At 32.3% G+C, this 16,755-nt stretch overlaps 1 pseudogene; it reads right to left on the reverse strand.

The window, feature by feature from the left end:
• Positions 1–8,744: 8,744 nt before the first annotated feature.
• LOC145035487 (17,18-epoxy-17-hydroxycur-19-ene N-malonyltransferase-like) lies at positions 8,745–16,484 on the reverse strand (annotated as a pseudogene).
• Positions 16,485–16,755: the final 271 nt, after the last annotated feature.

Here is a 16,755-nt window from a genome sequence, read left to right on the forward strand (position 1 = left end):
TTCAGTTTTATCAGTGTCGAGTGGACGAGGTGAGTTAGGGAGTGGACTCAGCGAGTTGAGAGTAGACTCAGTGATGGAGGGACTCGGCGAGTTGTTCATACAACTCGACGAGTCCAAGGCAATCTTCTTGGGGATCAAGAATAACTCGTCGAGTCTGTTCATACGACTCGGCGAGTCGGATGAAGATTGTCTGAGTTCTTGGATCTAAAGGGTACTCGTTGAGTCGATGCCCCACTCGACGAGTAGCAGCGTGAAGAGCTGAGAGATGAGACTAGGACTCGGCGAGTTGGGTAGCCCGACTCGGCGAGTCAGCCCAGAGTGAGTTGACTTTGACCAAGGGTAAAAGAGTCATTTTACCCCAAGTGCAGTGTTTAGTATTTGATTGAGTGTGTTTATGGACTTGTAGCCGAGGAGATTCAGGAGCAGCCGCCGTTAGCTTTCCGAGCCACACACTCAGCAGCCAGCTTACGAGGTGAGTTTCCTTCCAGTAGGAACGGGTCTAAGGCCACAATGCCGGCCCGTTCAGTTAGCAATAGTTTCCGGATTTAGGTCCGATGCAGCAGTTAGTATGTTCGATGCCTTCGTGGTTCGAACAGGATTTGTGTGCTATGTTTTATGTGTTAAGTATTATGTGTTCCGAGCCACGACCCGATGTAGCATGTCGTATATGTGTTATGCTAGTTGATGTGTTATGCCATGCCATGTTCAGTCAGACAGTTCCGGACTTCGGTCCGATGCAGTTAGTTCCGGACTTCGGTCCGATGCAGGGTACAAGGTCCCAGTCAGTTCCGGACTTCGGTCCGATGCAGGGGACAAGGTCCCAGTCAGTTCCGGACTTCGGTCCGATGCAGGGGACAAGGTCCCAGTCAGTTCCGGACTTCGGTCCGATGCAGTCAGTTCCGGACTTCGGTCCGATGCAGTAGTTCCGGACTTCGGTCCAATGCAGGGGACAAGGTCCTAGTCAGTTCCGGATTTCGGTCCGATGCAGTTTCCGGGCTTCGGCCCGATGCAGTGGGCAAGGCCCAATATGTGTTTATATGTTATTGTATGGTATGTGGTAGTTTGGGGGAGCTCACTAAGCTTCGTGCTTACAGTTTCAGTTTTGGTTTCAGGTACTTCCGCAAGCAAAGGGAAGAGTTCGGGGTGACAGCATCGCACACACCGCAGCATGACTTTTATCCTAGGATGTCTCTTGATATTTTGATTTGATGTAGTATGATACAGTTTTCCGCACAATATTTTATTATGTTTTGGGAATACATCGCATGTGTTTATGTTATGATACTTATATTATGGCTTTGATTATATGGAAAAACGAAAATTTTTGGGTCGTTTCATTCGTGCTTATAGTTTTTAGTTTTGGTTTCAGGTATTTATGCTAGTAAAAGGAAGGGCTTGAGATGATCGCATGGCATACATCACAGTCTTCAGTTTGAAAGATTTTAGACTCTCATATTTGATATATTATTTTGATACAGTGTTTTCTTATATGATGATTGAGATACATGACATGTGATTTTATTATGTTGTTTTATGAGTTATGGGTTTTTTTTAACGAATTAAAACGAAAATTTTGGATTATGTTTTTGGGATGTTTCAATATAACTTAGAATATCATATAACATTATCCTATTAAAATATTTTATAAACAAATAACATATACAATTATTCTATTATACACATACACTTATTGTGTTTATGTAATAAATGAACTTATTCAATTGGAAATCTAGAACTTTATTTTATTATAATATTTTATATATTACATTTATTGTTGGTGATTTGTTATCATCAATGTTATTCAAGTGTAATTAGATTACTTTTTTGACTAAAAATGATCTTGATAAATATTAAACAAGTAAGGAAGGTGTGGAGTACACACCTGTTTAAGTTTGATTAAGTATCAAAGTATACTGTCATTTAGGGGCGAAGACCCTGAACGAACGGGGGTCCGGGGGCAGCGCCCCTAGGAGCGGGGTCCAAGGGGTGGCATCTCCTGACGGGGTCCAAGGGGCGGAGCATTATTTTATAGATTATGAACATCATACATCATAAACTACAACAATTCAATGATTTTAAACAGTATACACTCAACTATAAAATTTAGCTTGAATTGCCACTTAAATTCTAAACAAGACATAAACATCAATTTATGATAACAAAAAACACGTAACATTATTCTATTAGAATATTGTACATAAACTTATTATAACAGAAAACATAAAATATTATTCTAATAGAATACTATACGCACAGACTTTGACTTTAAATTGATATAATATGTGAAAGATATTGCTACACTTACATGACATAAACCATGTCACTGCTTGTATTATCCTTCAAAGGATAACTGTTGTTCAACCATAATATATTTTTATTAAACATTTATCAATGTTCAAACATTCAAAACATAACTAGTATTTACCAAACATCAATCATACTTATTGTTCAAAATATAAAAAAAATATAGCCAATTCTAAAAGAGAATAATACTCAAAATTTATTAAAAATTAAAATCTTGGGAAATATTTTAAAAAATTCAATCAAAAGTCCTCATTCCATTTGTAATGCTCTGTTCCAAATCGTTTCCTAATGCGGGACAGTAACCCGAAGATCAGGTATCATCAGGCTTAGGACCTTTGAGGAAAATAGATTTAGACCTATTTGGGTGTGGGTGATGTAATTTAGGTGATCCGGGTATTCAGTTCGTGTTTTTGAGCCAAGGGGTATATCGGTAAAGTGTCAGTTTGGGCTTTTTTGGAAATTAGATTTTAGTTCGGGAAGTTTTAAAGTAAGTATGAGTTTTCTTTCAAAGGCTGAGGACAAAATGATGAGGTTTATTTCTTTGTCAGGATAAGTGATTTATGCTAATAATAGGCTTTGATAGCAGTAATATGTGGTGGTCTTCTGCACAAGAGGATTTCTCAATCATTTTATCAATTCAATCATAAAATATTATTTTAATAGAATACTATACGCATAGACTTTGACTTTAAATTGATATAATATGTGAAAGATATCGCTACACTTACATGACATAAATCATGTCACCGCCTGTATTATCCTCCAAAGGATAACTGTTGTTAAACCATAATACATTTTTATTAAACATTTATCAATGTTCAAACATTCAAAACATAACTACTATTTACCAAACATTCAACCATACTTATTGTTCAAAATATAAAAAATATAGCCAATTACTAAAAATTTATTAAACATTAAAATCTTGCAAATGTTTTATCAATTCAATCAACAGTCCTCATTCCATTTGTAATGCCCTGTTCCGAATCTTTTCCTAATACGGGACGGTAACCCGAAGATCGGGTATCATCAGGCTTAGGACCTTTGAGGAAAAGAGATTTAGACTCATTTGGGTGTGGGTGATGTAATTTAGGTGATCCAGGTATTCGTTTTGTGTTTTTGAGCCAAAGGCTATATCGGTAAAGTGTCAGTATGGGCTTTTATGGAAATTAGATTTTAGTTCGGGAAGTTTTAAGGTAAGTATGAGTTTTCTTTCAAAGGTGGAGGAAAAAATGATGATGTTTATCTCTTCATCAAGATAAGTGATTTATGCTAACAATAGGCTTTATTAATAGTAATAAGAGGCGGCTGTCTGTATAAGAGGATTTTTCAATCCTAGGTAGTATCCAGGAAGTTCTGGCGGGGTTGTCGAGTGTGGTAGAGTAAGTTGTAAGGAATTATTGAGGAAGAAATATAATTCAGTGGATAAGAGTTTAACACACGTGTTCCAGGCTGGTTTAGCTTTATAATTATCAGGGGACTAAAGATGAAGTTTTGGGAAAAACTTTGTGCCACGACGTGGCACAAGGATTCCCACGATGTGGCATCGAATAAAGGAACACAAATTTTATTGAGCCGCCACAGGATAACATTAGGCCACTACGGTGTGGCAGCTGTTTTGGACCAAGCCCATGATTCTTTTAGGGTTCCCTTCGTATTTAAATCCCTATAAGTCATTTCTTGGGTTCATTACCAGCCTCCAACACCCTTTTACCTCAAAGAAACCCTAGCCCTAATTTCCCTTGGTGATTTGTGGCCTTTTGAAGTATTTTTTGTCTTGGAGAAAGAGAGAAGAAGGAGAAGAAGGTGCTCAAGTGGTGGATATTACAAGGAAACAACATCTTAAACATCTCACATTGCTTCTGGACCTTTATAAGTGTCAAAGGCTCAAACTTTATAGATTCAAGTGGTTAGATCTAAGATATTGTCCCATGTTCTTCATGTCTATACAAGTTTAAATGGAATGAACACATAAAGTTGGTAACTTTATGACTCCCCTAAGTCCCATGAGCAACATATCTTACAGATTTAGACTTTGGTTGGGGGTTCTTGACCTTGCATGAGTTTTTGGTCATTTTATGCTCATGTCGACCTAAAATGGACTCTAGGAATGTATTGGACATGCATGTCTATAAAGCTCCAATATTTATGACCAATATGGTATTAGAAACTCTTCTAGAGTAATTAGGTTAAAGACTTTTTTGGATTAAGGGCTTAATGGTTAAGACATTATTGTACTTAGCTTTGTTTGGACCTAGGGTTTGAGATCTTGATCTCTTTGGGTGTCTTAATGGATAAGGTTGGAAACTTTATCAATCTAGACCATAAAATGGACTGGATATGAGCTTTGGAGCTCTTGGAATCAAAGAAAAGGCTTAATCCATTAAGTTGTTGGAAACCCAATGCCCACAGCATGGCCTTGGGTTGCCACGGTATGGTGACTTGGAAATGAACGTTTGTTTGACTGTATAAGGGCCACGACGTGGTGATGGATGGCCATGACATGGCGATTGACTAAAGTCAACGTTGCAACGTTGACCATTGACTTTTGGCATTGGTTGACTTTTTGTCAAAATTCTATTTTTAGAACGTAGACTTAGGGTTTACCTCGTATGGATAGTTATAAGTCGTTTAGCATCCATATTTTGGCAGTGAGAGATGTTAGCTATGGTCAGCGCGACATTGTGTTGGGTTTTAATTAGCTTTGTGATTTAGGTGAGTCTCCTCACTATAATTATGGGTCGAAGACACCAATACCGACCCATTGGTTTATATATAAAGTAAGACCAGGTGGTGGCCCCTAATAATTGTATGAAAGACTTGGATATGACACCTTACAAATTGCATGCAAGACCAGGATCTGGACCATGACAATCATATGTAAGATGTTATTTATCTTTTTGATGCTTGCATGAAAGACCAGGAGGTGACTCTTGGCACTTGTTTGTAAGAATTGGGTCGTTGGCTCCCAACTTAGCAAGGAAAGACCATGACACAACTCATGGCATGATAGTAATTGTAAGACTATGGTTGACACATGACTTTCTCTTTTCTATGTATGGTAGGTGGTGTTTTGGGGATCTTACTAAACTTTGTGCTTACAGTTTTTATGTTTATGGTTTCAGGTACTTCCTATTCCAAAGGGAAGGGTTCGATGTGACTGCATAACATATCCCATAGTTTTTCACATTGGCTATTTATGATTTTAATATGATGTTATTTGACATAATCATTTTGAATGGTTTTGGAACAACTCATTTGTATGGTTTACTATTTTAAAATTGAAAATTTTACTATGAATTTTTGGGACGTTACATCACCAAATCTTATTTTTGTGATTTACCACTAGATTATGTCATTAATCAACAAATTAACATATTTGAATAACATTCTATGTATAATTACAAACATAAAAATCAGACTATTATCAAGTAATATATTTTGTTATATATAACCAATAGATTAAGTTACAAACTATCTTGAACAAGTTTAGAACAACAAACATAAATCATTGAGAACATTCTCAACTAATTTATTCTATTATAGAGTAATATATTTTATATTTAAACTAAGGTATTTCATTATAGAATAACTTAAGTTAACAATAAAGTTCAAACAGTTTCAGCAAGCTAAATATTAAAAAATAACATTTTATCTGATAAAATATCTTAAATCAACAAAAAAAACATCAGTTATTCATAATAACAACTTAATCTAAATAAACATGGTAGTAAACAAGTTTTATTAAGAGAAATAAACCTATCTAAAAAAAGTTAATATAAATATGGCTACAATAAAGTTATATTAAATATTTAGTATTGAAGATTTTGAAATTGTAAAATTATTTGTAAACCCTAGCTAAGTTAGATCAAAGACTAACCATAGGTCTAGTAAATAGTAAACAAGTAAGTTGCTACAATAGACAATTTCACAATAGTGATTCATAAATCATAATCATAGAATAATTAGAATCAAAATCAAGAATAATTCAAGAGCATTTAGCAAAAAAAATCTCAAATTAGTGTTGATTTATAAAATACAATAACTATATCATAAAGTAATACTAGTATATGAATTAGCTTTGACTTATCAAATTAGGAAGTAAATTTTCGATTAATCAATAAAACAAGTTCTTAACTCAAATTAGGAGGAAACATCTAACTTATCAAATTAGAATACCTAGAATATCAAGTTATCAACACTATTTTACTAAATTCTTTTTACAAGATCATATAATTATTCAAACAAAATAACATTCGAAACTAAATTAGAAAGAAATATTTGACTTATAAAATCCAAATACCTAAAATATCAAAGTTATAAAAAATTTGACTTATAAATTAGAATATCTAGAATATCAAGTTCTCAAACACTATTTTATTAAATTTTTACTAGATCATCTAATTAATCAAATAAAATAACATCTAAAAGGAACATCTAACTTATCAAATTAGAATATATAAAATGTCAAGTTACCAAACACAAATGTACTTACTGTTTACTAGATTATCTAATTAATCAGACAAAATAACATATAGAAATGAAACTATACTAATCAAAATACTTAGAATAGTCATATATAATAACCCATTTCACAAAATTTGTACCGGTAGATAATTAATCGAATTTGTGGAACTAGGGTTTATACAATTATTATTGCTTATGTGTTCTTACTAACATGAATTTCAACTCCATAAATTGATTATATTACAAAGTATCTTAAATAAGTTTAGAACGGTAAACGTCAATAACCCATAACATTATTAATTAGTTTATTCTACTATAGAGTAATATATTATGTTTTTAAACTAATTTATTCGTTGTAGAGTATCTTAAGTTAACAGTTTAGTTACTATTGCAACAAGGTAAAACATCAACAAGTAACATATTCTCTTACAAAGTATGTTAATTTAACAACAACCATTAATCATTTGGAACAATAGCATAACAATTAAAATAAACCTAGGTGTAGTAAACAAATTCTATAAAAAAAATAAACCTACTTAAATAAGTTTATCGCTAACTGTGACTACAGTAAAGTTATATTAAACATTTGGTACTAAAGATTATGAAATTCCGAAATTCATTGCTAACCATAGCTAAAGTAAAGTTAGATCAAAGACTAACCATAGTTGTAGTAAACAAGTAAATTGCTACAATACACAAATTCATAAAAGTGCTTCATAAATCATAATCATATAATAATTAGAATCAATATCGAGAATCATGATCATAAAAACAAACTAGACGAGATATTAGTGCCATCTTATTTGATTGTTGAACTATCCATTTTTATGATCAAAATTGGAATCAAGAGATCCAAAATTAGATGTATTCAAGCTTTGATTGATAAAAAAAATGATATCACGTTTTTCAAAATAATAATCAAAATCAGTTTATTCAGTTTTTTCTTAAGAGATTTGGAAGAAAAAAAAATATTGTTAACAAAATTTGAATCAATAAAAGCAAAATATAATCACAATTCAAAACCAGAATCTGTATATGAACGTTGAAAATCAAAATGAGAATGAATCATAATTTATTCTTAGGCTTTTAACAAGGATTTTTGAAGAAATATTTCATAATCAAAATCAAATCGATTTAGTGATTTTCGAAAGAGTAGTGTGAAGTAGAATCAGAATGAGATAAAATCGAATCATGGTAAGTTCTTCAATCAGGATTGCAGATTGGGAAGAAAGTTGGTTTTTATGGTTCGTTGGAGGGTGAGTGTTTTCTAGTGAGTGAAGAATGAATGAATCTGGTTGACTCACGACTCTAGATCAATTAATAACAAAGTTATGATACTACCCCTCAGTGTCTTTCATTAATCCCAAAGGTTGATAGAATTGCAAAAATGATACCGCCTCTTTTTGTTTTAATTTGATTTAATCTCATTTATATATAATGGTAGATTAATGGTTTAGATTTTATCTCCATGTCTCACAATATATCATTATCTCACATGAACTCAATCCTCTCTCTCTCTCTCTCTCTCTCTATATATATATATATATATATATATATATATATATATTATCATTCCTCCGTTGCACCGGTACGATTGAGCGTTTTTCAGCGAAAATAAATAAATTGTTGATAATAATAGCACGTCATTTTGAAGACAAAAAACAAAAAAGAAAAATCTAAAATGCAGAATAAATTAAAATTTTGAAAAAAAAAAAGTATTAATTTCGTGATTTTTTATATTAAAAATAAATAAATGAATATTAAAAAAAAATTACTGTTTTTTTATAAATATATATATGAAATATGTAACAAAATTTTACTTGTAACAATTCTATTAAATTATTAGAATACTTTAAAAATTCTGTTCGTATAAAATATTAAAATATTTTAAAAATTCTAACTTATTTTCATATTATGTAAAAAAGACGGTAACTTTTGAATCTATTGATGACAAACAAACGGCGAATGCATTTTCAATTGTCTTTTACATAAGTAAGAAACTCTTTGTCCTTCTCAAGAATGACCATTTCTTCTTCTGGCAGTTGCACATGTGCCATAATACCATCTCCAGATGCAGTATCCATCAAAACGATAACATTCTTACTAACATTTGGAAATCGTACTCTTACTTCTACTGGTTTACCCCACCCGAAATCCACTTGATAAAATGGAACCCTACACACGCTTGTAATATAATACAGATCACCCTGTAAGTTTGATATCGCGTTTGCAAACTTTTGAACTAATTCTTGCTCATCTTTTATTCCCTCAAGTTCCATTTTTGCTTTCCTTATCCTAGCAATCACCTCACCCAGTTTGATTCTACCGGAATTATCCATCTTTGCTACCCCATACATAGATAAGTTACCTGCTGCTGTTTCAGGATACATTTCAACAAATTTGTTCCTCATGTTCACTGTTATAGTCAAGTTTGATGGCTTTAAAGAACCTGAACTTGTCGTAGCTGCACTAACTGCGTGTTTAAATAGTAGAGATGTCACCACTTCGACTCGAGTAGGGTTGACTGGAGCTGAGCCCATGGCAATAACCTTGTTCTTGAGCTCCTGTAGTTTTGAATTGGGAAACACAAATCTCCTCGTAACATAGTTTCCTTTATCCAAGTCGTTAACAATGAAATCAGGCAGTCTAGTGTTATCAGTTTTGGAAGATGAAATGAAACATGGGTTTATGGGTGACCCACAACGTGCAACAGTGGCCCAATGGTTAATGAAGTTGGCTATCGTTGCTCCGTCAGCAAACTTGTGTGACATGGACAGAGCAACGGCGGCTCCACCACCGGAAAAATGATTAAGCTGAACCTTGAGCAGCATAGGGCTAGAAGCTTGAGGAGTACAAGTGAGGCCATAAGGAAAGAGTTGGTCTATGAATTCGTCTTGCACATTCTTGTGAATGAAGTCATCTAGTGGGCTATCGTTAAAATTAAGCTTCCAAGAACTCGACACCTTCGTCATTGCAGTTGATGTAAGGTTCAGGAGGGGTTGGAATCCTGCCAGCGACAGGGTGGTATTGTGCTAAACACTTTGATAGCGATTGCTTTAGAATGTTGGTGTCATCTTTTTTGTAGTTTGGGTAGAAGAAAACAAATGGGATGTGCATGTCAGGAGCACTTCGATCAAGTAAAGAAAAGTAATGAGTTTTGAGGTGTAGAGGTGTTGGGGAAGATGGTTTAATGGTTTCTTGAGATATGATTGTGTGAAGTTGCCTAATCCTTCCAAATCGTTGGGACTTTGCCGTGATCGTGTTTGTTATTAATAATAGACAAGATTGCAAGTAATATGGAGATGTAAACATGTATAGGTCGTTATATATAGGGCCCTAATTAACTGAATGGTGAGAAATAATGACCATGAAAAAAGTCAAATGTTGCGTCTTGCACCACTTAATTGTTAATGCTAATTGATTGGGCTTACATACTTTGTTATATGGTTATTGGTCGTAGGATTATTAAATATTAATGACTGTTTGAATGTTCCTGGATGATATCCTGATTCAATGTTTTTTATTTCATTTGGTTATTGTTAATCATTAATTCAACTGTTTTATAATGTCTAAAAATTACGGTTATAAAACTAATTAAAATTTTATAGTAAAATTTTAAAATTATTTATTAAATATTTTAAATAAATTATTAATTAAAAGATTTTTTTTAATCATATAAAATTATAATCGTTGATTTAAATAAATACGTTAAATTATATCACTTTAGAATCTATATTAACTTTATTTATATATATATATATATATATATATATATATATATATATATATATATATATATATATATATATGAAAAATCAATAGGTTGACAATTGACATGATATTAATTAGAAATCTAATACGATAACACATGTCAAAAAAAAATTATTCCTTTATTAGAATAAAAGGATTCTTTAGGGTTCATCTTCAAATCATCATCTGTTTGATTGTTTTTCCCTGTTAATTTGTTGAGTTTTCATTTGTTGTTATGTATTTGTGGATTAATGTTTTCTTAATTTGTTAACTTCTTTTTGATGTTTTTATAAAATGTGGATTTATAGTTATAAAATTAATTTAATTTTCATAGTAAAAAATCATAATTATTAATCAATTATTTTAAATAAAAATTTTATTAAGAGATATATCAAAATTTTAAAATCATTGTAACTTCAAATTTAATATATAATTAGAAAAATTAAATTTAAATTTTGAATTGATTTGCCTAATATATCTTCCTGAAAAAGATTATATTTTTTTATTAGAATAGAAAGATTGGATGATCTAAGATGATATTGTTATATGCTTATTTCTTTATTATGTAAATTGTAGTTGTAAGTTTATAATATAATTTATCACTTTTATGTTTTCGTATTAGTAGATTGCAAGGGAGAAAAATAAAAAATTATACTTGCTACTAGAGTCTAGATATAGGACCCTTTTATATATATATATATATATATACTAGCCGTTTACCCGCGTCAAGCGCCGAGTGCTAATAGTTTTTTCAGAAATTAGTTTGATAGCAATTAGTTTTTTTGCGCAAATAATTTACTACATCTAAACAATTATCAATGAGAGTCATGCTAGCATAAATGAAATCCATAAAAACTAAAAACGAAAAAGTTGGGACATTTTACTAATGCATACGAACCCTGATTGATTGTGCATTATTAATTGTGCAATACTTTTTTATACACCACATTTGATGTATAGATTTTACTGTCGTTGAATTTTCCGTCAAGCTTCACTAAAACCTTTGTATCGGAACGTGAAATCCCTCCGGACAATGCCACATAAAGTTGGCAATGCAAGAAAAATGATCCCTTAGATAAATACATACATTTGGAGTTTTAAAGCGAGAGTGAGCTGTTCTCCCCCTGGCATGTTATTAGCCGTAACACCCGATGAAGCGGTGACGAGTGCAATATGACCACACGAACGGATATTAGCAAGTAAGCTTTGTAAAAAATGTTTGTTCTGTTCCATCGGGACCGTCTATGAAGAACACTCCTAGAATATCATTTATCGACATGTTCTATGATCTCATCATAAGCAAATTTTTGTTCATGATAGAGAAAATATTGGGTCACTAAACATTCAGATTTTATAACCATAGAGCATTCTTCGTGTACTTCACGAAAAACTCTAAATTCTAAATCAACATTTTGATCTATCTTTGGAATATTAAGATCATCAACATCATCACCCAAAGATTGTAGGAATACCAAGATGTCAGTGTGATTCAAATGAGTTAAAAATACGATATGTTGATGTTTTTTCATTAGGAAACATATTATATTCTAAAGAGATTGCGGTGACAAAAAAAGTTGGTAAATAGCTTCGTTTAGGAAAATAATTTCCTTTCAAAAATTAGTTGCCTACCGGAAACATGTAATATTCTAGAGAATGTCCAAAGAGGCAGACGATAGTCTTTTTTACTGAATAGTTTACTTTAGGTGATTATTTTGCAGTTGGAAAACAATAGTTAGTTTTCTGTCGGAAATCAGTTTCCTTTAAAAGTTTTTTTTTTTTTTTTTGCCCGGAGGATAGCTTCTTTTTGGTCATACCTTCGTTTAAGTTTATATAACACTAATGGTAAATACCATCTTGCTAAATAAAAGTAAAATGCTAATTTTCGTAAATTAGTGAATGTTTATATCAATTAATCAACTTCTTAGATCATTAAACCGAATAATGAAATAAGAATAAAAAATCAATCCAACTAAGGTTCAAAATAAAAAATATGATGTCTCTTTGGTTAAAATAAAAATATGTTTAAGTTTAATTTAAAAATATAGATACGCTATCATGTTTTTAAAATCTATCTTACTAAAACAAATATAGGTAAAACCATATAAATCATCAAATAGGTAGATTGTTATAAATACCATAAAATATATATTTTGTTGCTGATGAATTTTATATTTATACATATTTTGATTTTGAATTTATGCTATAAAACAAATATATACATAACTATATGATTAAATAGATGATGTAAAGTTAAAATAGATAACCATTATTTGTACCAGACCAACAATAAGCATCGAGCATTATGGGTTTATACATAAGTTCCAAATATAACAATGAAGTTACATACAATATTGAAGGTACAAATGAACAAAGTTGGTGCCCTTAAGTTCCAAATGTGACAATAAAGCCACTCAGTAACAAAGTCTCTCTCATCTAACATGCACCAAACAAACAAAGGTAAAACATTTTGTTACTATAAGACAAACATGTCAACAAATATATATTATTTTAGTTTTTTCTAGCACAAAAAGTGTTGATACATAAATAGTTTTAAAAAATATATTCAAGGCTTTTGGTATTTTAAAACTTATTTGATGTTGAAGAGTAGATAAAAATTTCAAATAGCCGGATACATACACACATAGCCACTCGATTCATAACCACTAACACAAAACAGCAACACATAAAACAACCAAAAAGAAAAGTGATGGTAAGAAAGTGCTTACCTCCAATTTGTCAATACCAACCATGGGAGCCTTCAAATTTTTAACTTTAAGGCTGAAAATACTCCACATCAGGAAAAATGCAACATGTTTCCTTCTCAGTCTCTCTGTCAATTCCAATCACCAAAAACATCCTTCAGTAAAGGTTCCTAACTAGACTAAAGAAAATAAGTAAAAAAGTTAAACATTTTGTTAATAGTGACTATTTGTTATAACATAACTTTGAAAATGCCAAACTTTGTAATCTAGGGGGTATCTTACTTGAAAATCATTGAAAAAAAATGCACCAAGATAGAATGTAGTTTTGGGAACAGACACTTGAATAATTGTTCTTTCCAAAATAAGGAACTCGGGTCTTATATAACTACTAAATTTCTATAAGTTTGCATCATCATTTCATGTAAAGGTTATTAAAAGTATGTTACCTAGAATAACAATTAGTTGAGAGGTTGAACACTTAACAAAGCATTACAAACTAGAATAACAAATAACTACTAAATTTGTGTAAGTCTGCATTATTCTAAATCATGTGCTAATTATAATATCAGAAACTTAGAGCTAGTTACCAAATGCCCTTGTTCTTATTTTGTGCCTCTTCATTGACTTGGCCTTTCTCTATTTTAAAGTCATCTCTTTTGAGGTCAAGACCTAACTAATTAACATACACACATAAACAAAAATAAGAAGTATATAATGAAAAACTAACGATTTTAATGGTTGAAAATCATACAAGTGGTTTAAAGTAAGTGATGTCTATGATCCACTTGGGTACATATTTGATGTTTTCACTCCAATTCTTTTGACACCAGATCCACCTTCATCTCCAAAAACACTTATACATATCACATCCTAGCTACATGAATATGATACCACCGACCTGAAATTGAAACTAAAACTAAAAATATTAAAATCATTTTCACGATGAAGCATGATGAAGAACTAAGAATCAGATAGAAAGATTAGGGTCAACTGGTTAAGATAGGTTTAAAACTTCGTGATGAAGCCATAACAGGGGTTTCACAATGACAACAACATCCAAAATATTGTTTGCCTTTGATGAATGACTCCGCTCATTCAGTTCACGGGATGGTGAACACATAAACATGCACAATTATATTAAAAGTCATTCACATTGGTTGCAAAGGTTTTGATTCTAATTATTTTTTCTTCTTACATGAGAGCAGATTTGGAGGTAGATCAAGAAGAACCATCTCAAGACCACCTGTACCTAGAACCATTTTACACAAAACTAAATTACTTCCTTCAAATGAAAAAGGGAAAATGGGCCAAAAATGTTGGTAAGGAAGTATAACGAATAGAAGGTGAAGATGGTGGTGGCAGATGTGGGTTAATCGAATCCATCTCCATCTGATTTCAGAAATTATGGGTCAAAACATGGGTTCATCATATCCCTCTCCATATGATTAAGGAAAACACGTGTGAAATCAAATTTGAGAGAGAGAAAGGGAAATCAAGATGAGAATTAAAAGGGACAAAAAAAATACCTCAAGACATCTGCGGTTGTAGGTGTTGGTGTCATGTAGCTACTAAAACTCCAAAAGTTCAAAAAATCCATATTAAATCACAATAAAAAATCGAGAACATGCTCACAAATGAAGAAGCTGCAATAGAAAAAAAAATAAAGACAAATGAAATCATAGATCCACGACACTGACATAGAGAAATGGGGAGAGATAGTGGGTGAGAAACCTTGGTATGCATCTGTCTTTAAAATACCAAACAAAAAGTCGATTGTGTATGTGTTTTTGGTTTTTCAAAGAGCAGAGAGTGACAGATAGGGTTTCTAAAAAGCTCAAGAAAATCAATCCCAGGTGTTTCTTCAAACAAATTAGTAACTCTCATAGAATTCTCTTTGTTCCTCCGCCTCATATCTGAAACATCAGGTCTCTCGGCTCATGCTCTCATACTCTGAGGAACATATGCTTCCTTTGCTGCACTGGAAACCATCATATCTGATCCTAGTGGTTTATCGATTAATGATTCAGGTGATGGGTCTTTGAAAGCCTACAAACTACAAAAACAGATCGAAATTTCAAGCTTTATCACCAAATCGGATAATGATGGAGTCGTGGTTTTTGAGATTGAATGTTGATGAGGGAAGTGAGAAAGAAAATGAGGTAATGAATTCTGAAATGGGAGCTAGGGTTTTTAAAGAGATTATTGAAGAAAACTCCATTAGAGAACATAAAAGTGTAACAAAAATCCCTTGCTTATTATCAATTCGATTTTTATAGTGAATAACCAATGAAATCCAAAACCAATATAGAAAATCAAAATCTTCAAGAACCCAAAATCGAAACCAAACATAAAAATATCAACTTAGGGCTAGAAAACATAAATTGATTTAAGGTTATGACTTGATACTACCAGAAAAGGGTATGTTGTCGCTAGTTCAACCAACACCAGCTAGAAAAAATTCTGCAAGAAAATTAAACCAAATAATTAAAGGAATAAGGTACCGAGAGAGAGAGGGAGAGAGAGAGAGAGAGAGATAGATAGAGAGTGGGGGGAGAGAGAGAGAGAGAGGACTTTAAATGGAAAATGTGTCTCAAGTCGAAGAGAAAGAAAGAAGAAGGAGATGGATAGTGGTGGTTGTTTCCTTAACTGATGATGGAGATGGTTTCGATCATTCGAACGATGGCTGATAAAGGTGATGAAGCTATGTTAGCAGAGTTCGATTTAGGGTTTTAAGAGATAAAATGAGAGAAATATATTGAGAGATGGTGAGTGTAGCAGAAGAGATATGATGAAAAGAATGAGTGTTGCAGTTCTTGAAATCAGCAGAAACTAGATATAGTGGAAGTCGGGCCTAACTTGAGAGATCTTTGCCGAGATTTGAGGATTCAACATAGACTTCAGATTAATAGGATGAAAGTGAGGAATATTTATTTAAAGGCCCGACTTGACTTTTGTTGAATGTGATGCGGAGATATTAAAGGGATAAAAGTGAGTTGTTGACCAAACATAATGTTAATGCATAAAAGGTTTGTACAAATTGTATTATGCTTTATCTTCTCTTCTAATAAAAGACTCTTTATACTACCACATGTTGATTTTCTACACCCTTTATATGCTATGTGTCCTTATATGAAGCCTCTTTTCTCTTTTCCCGCTCAAAATTTTTAGCCGGCTTTATTTACCATAAAATTTTAGCGTTCTTTATTTCCCCTAATTTTCCTCCTCGTTCGGTTTTCTTTCTGATTACAAATGCACCCCCATAAAATTGATAAGAAATCATCATCAACAAATCAACAATAAATTCGCAAGAAATCAGGAAACATCATCATCTCCAAAATTGAATATGTTTGACTAGGTTTTATCCAACTTCATATCTCGTCAGAATTAATCCACACTTTTTCTCTTCGTTTCTTACCCACCAAGCTCTTCCATTTCCTTCCTCTTCAAATAGCGTTCGCCGCACATGGGTGCAAATATGAAGATTAGATATGTGAGATCTCACTATTCCATGTTGGTTTTGTTCCAATGGAGA

Source organism: Lactuca saligna, chromosome 3 (assembly GCF_052625555.1).
Source record: "Lactuca saligna cultivar CGN05327 chromosome 3, ASM5262555v1, whole genome shotgun sequence".
Lineage (NCBI taxonomy): Eukaryota > Viridiplantae > Streptophyta > Magnoliopsida > Asterales > Asteraceae > Lactuca > Lactuca saligna.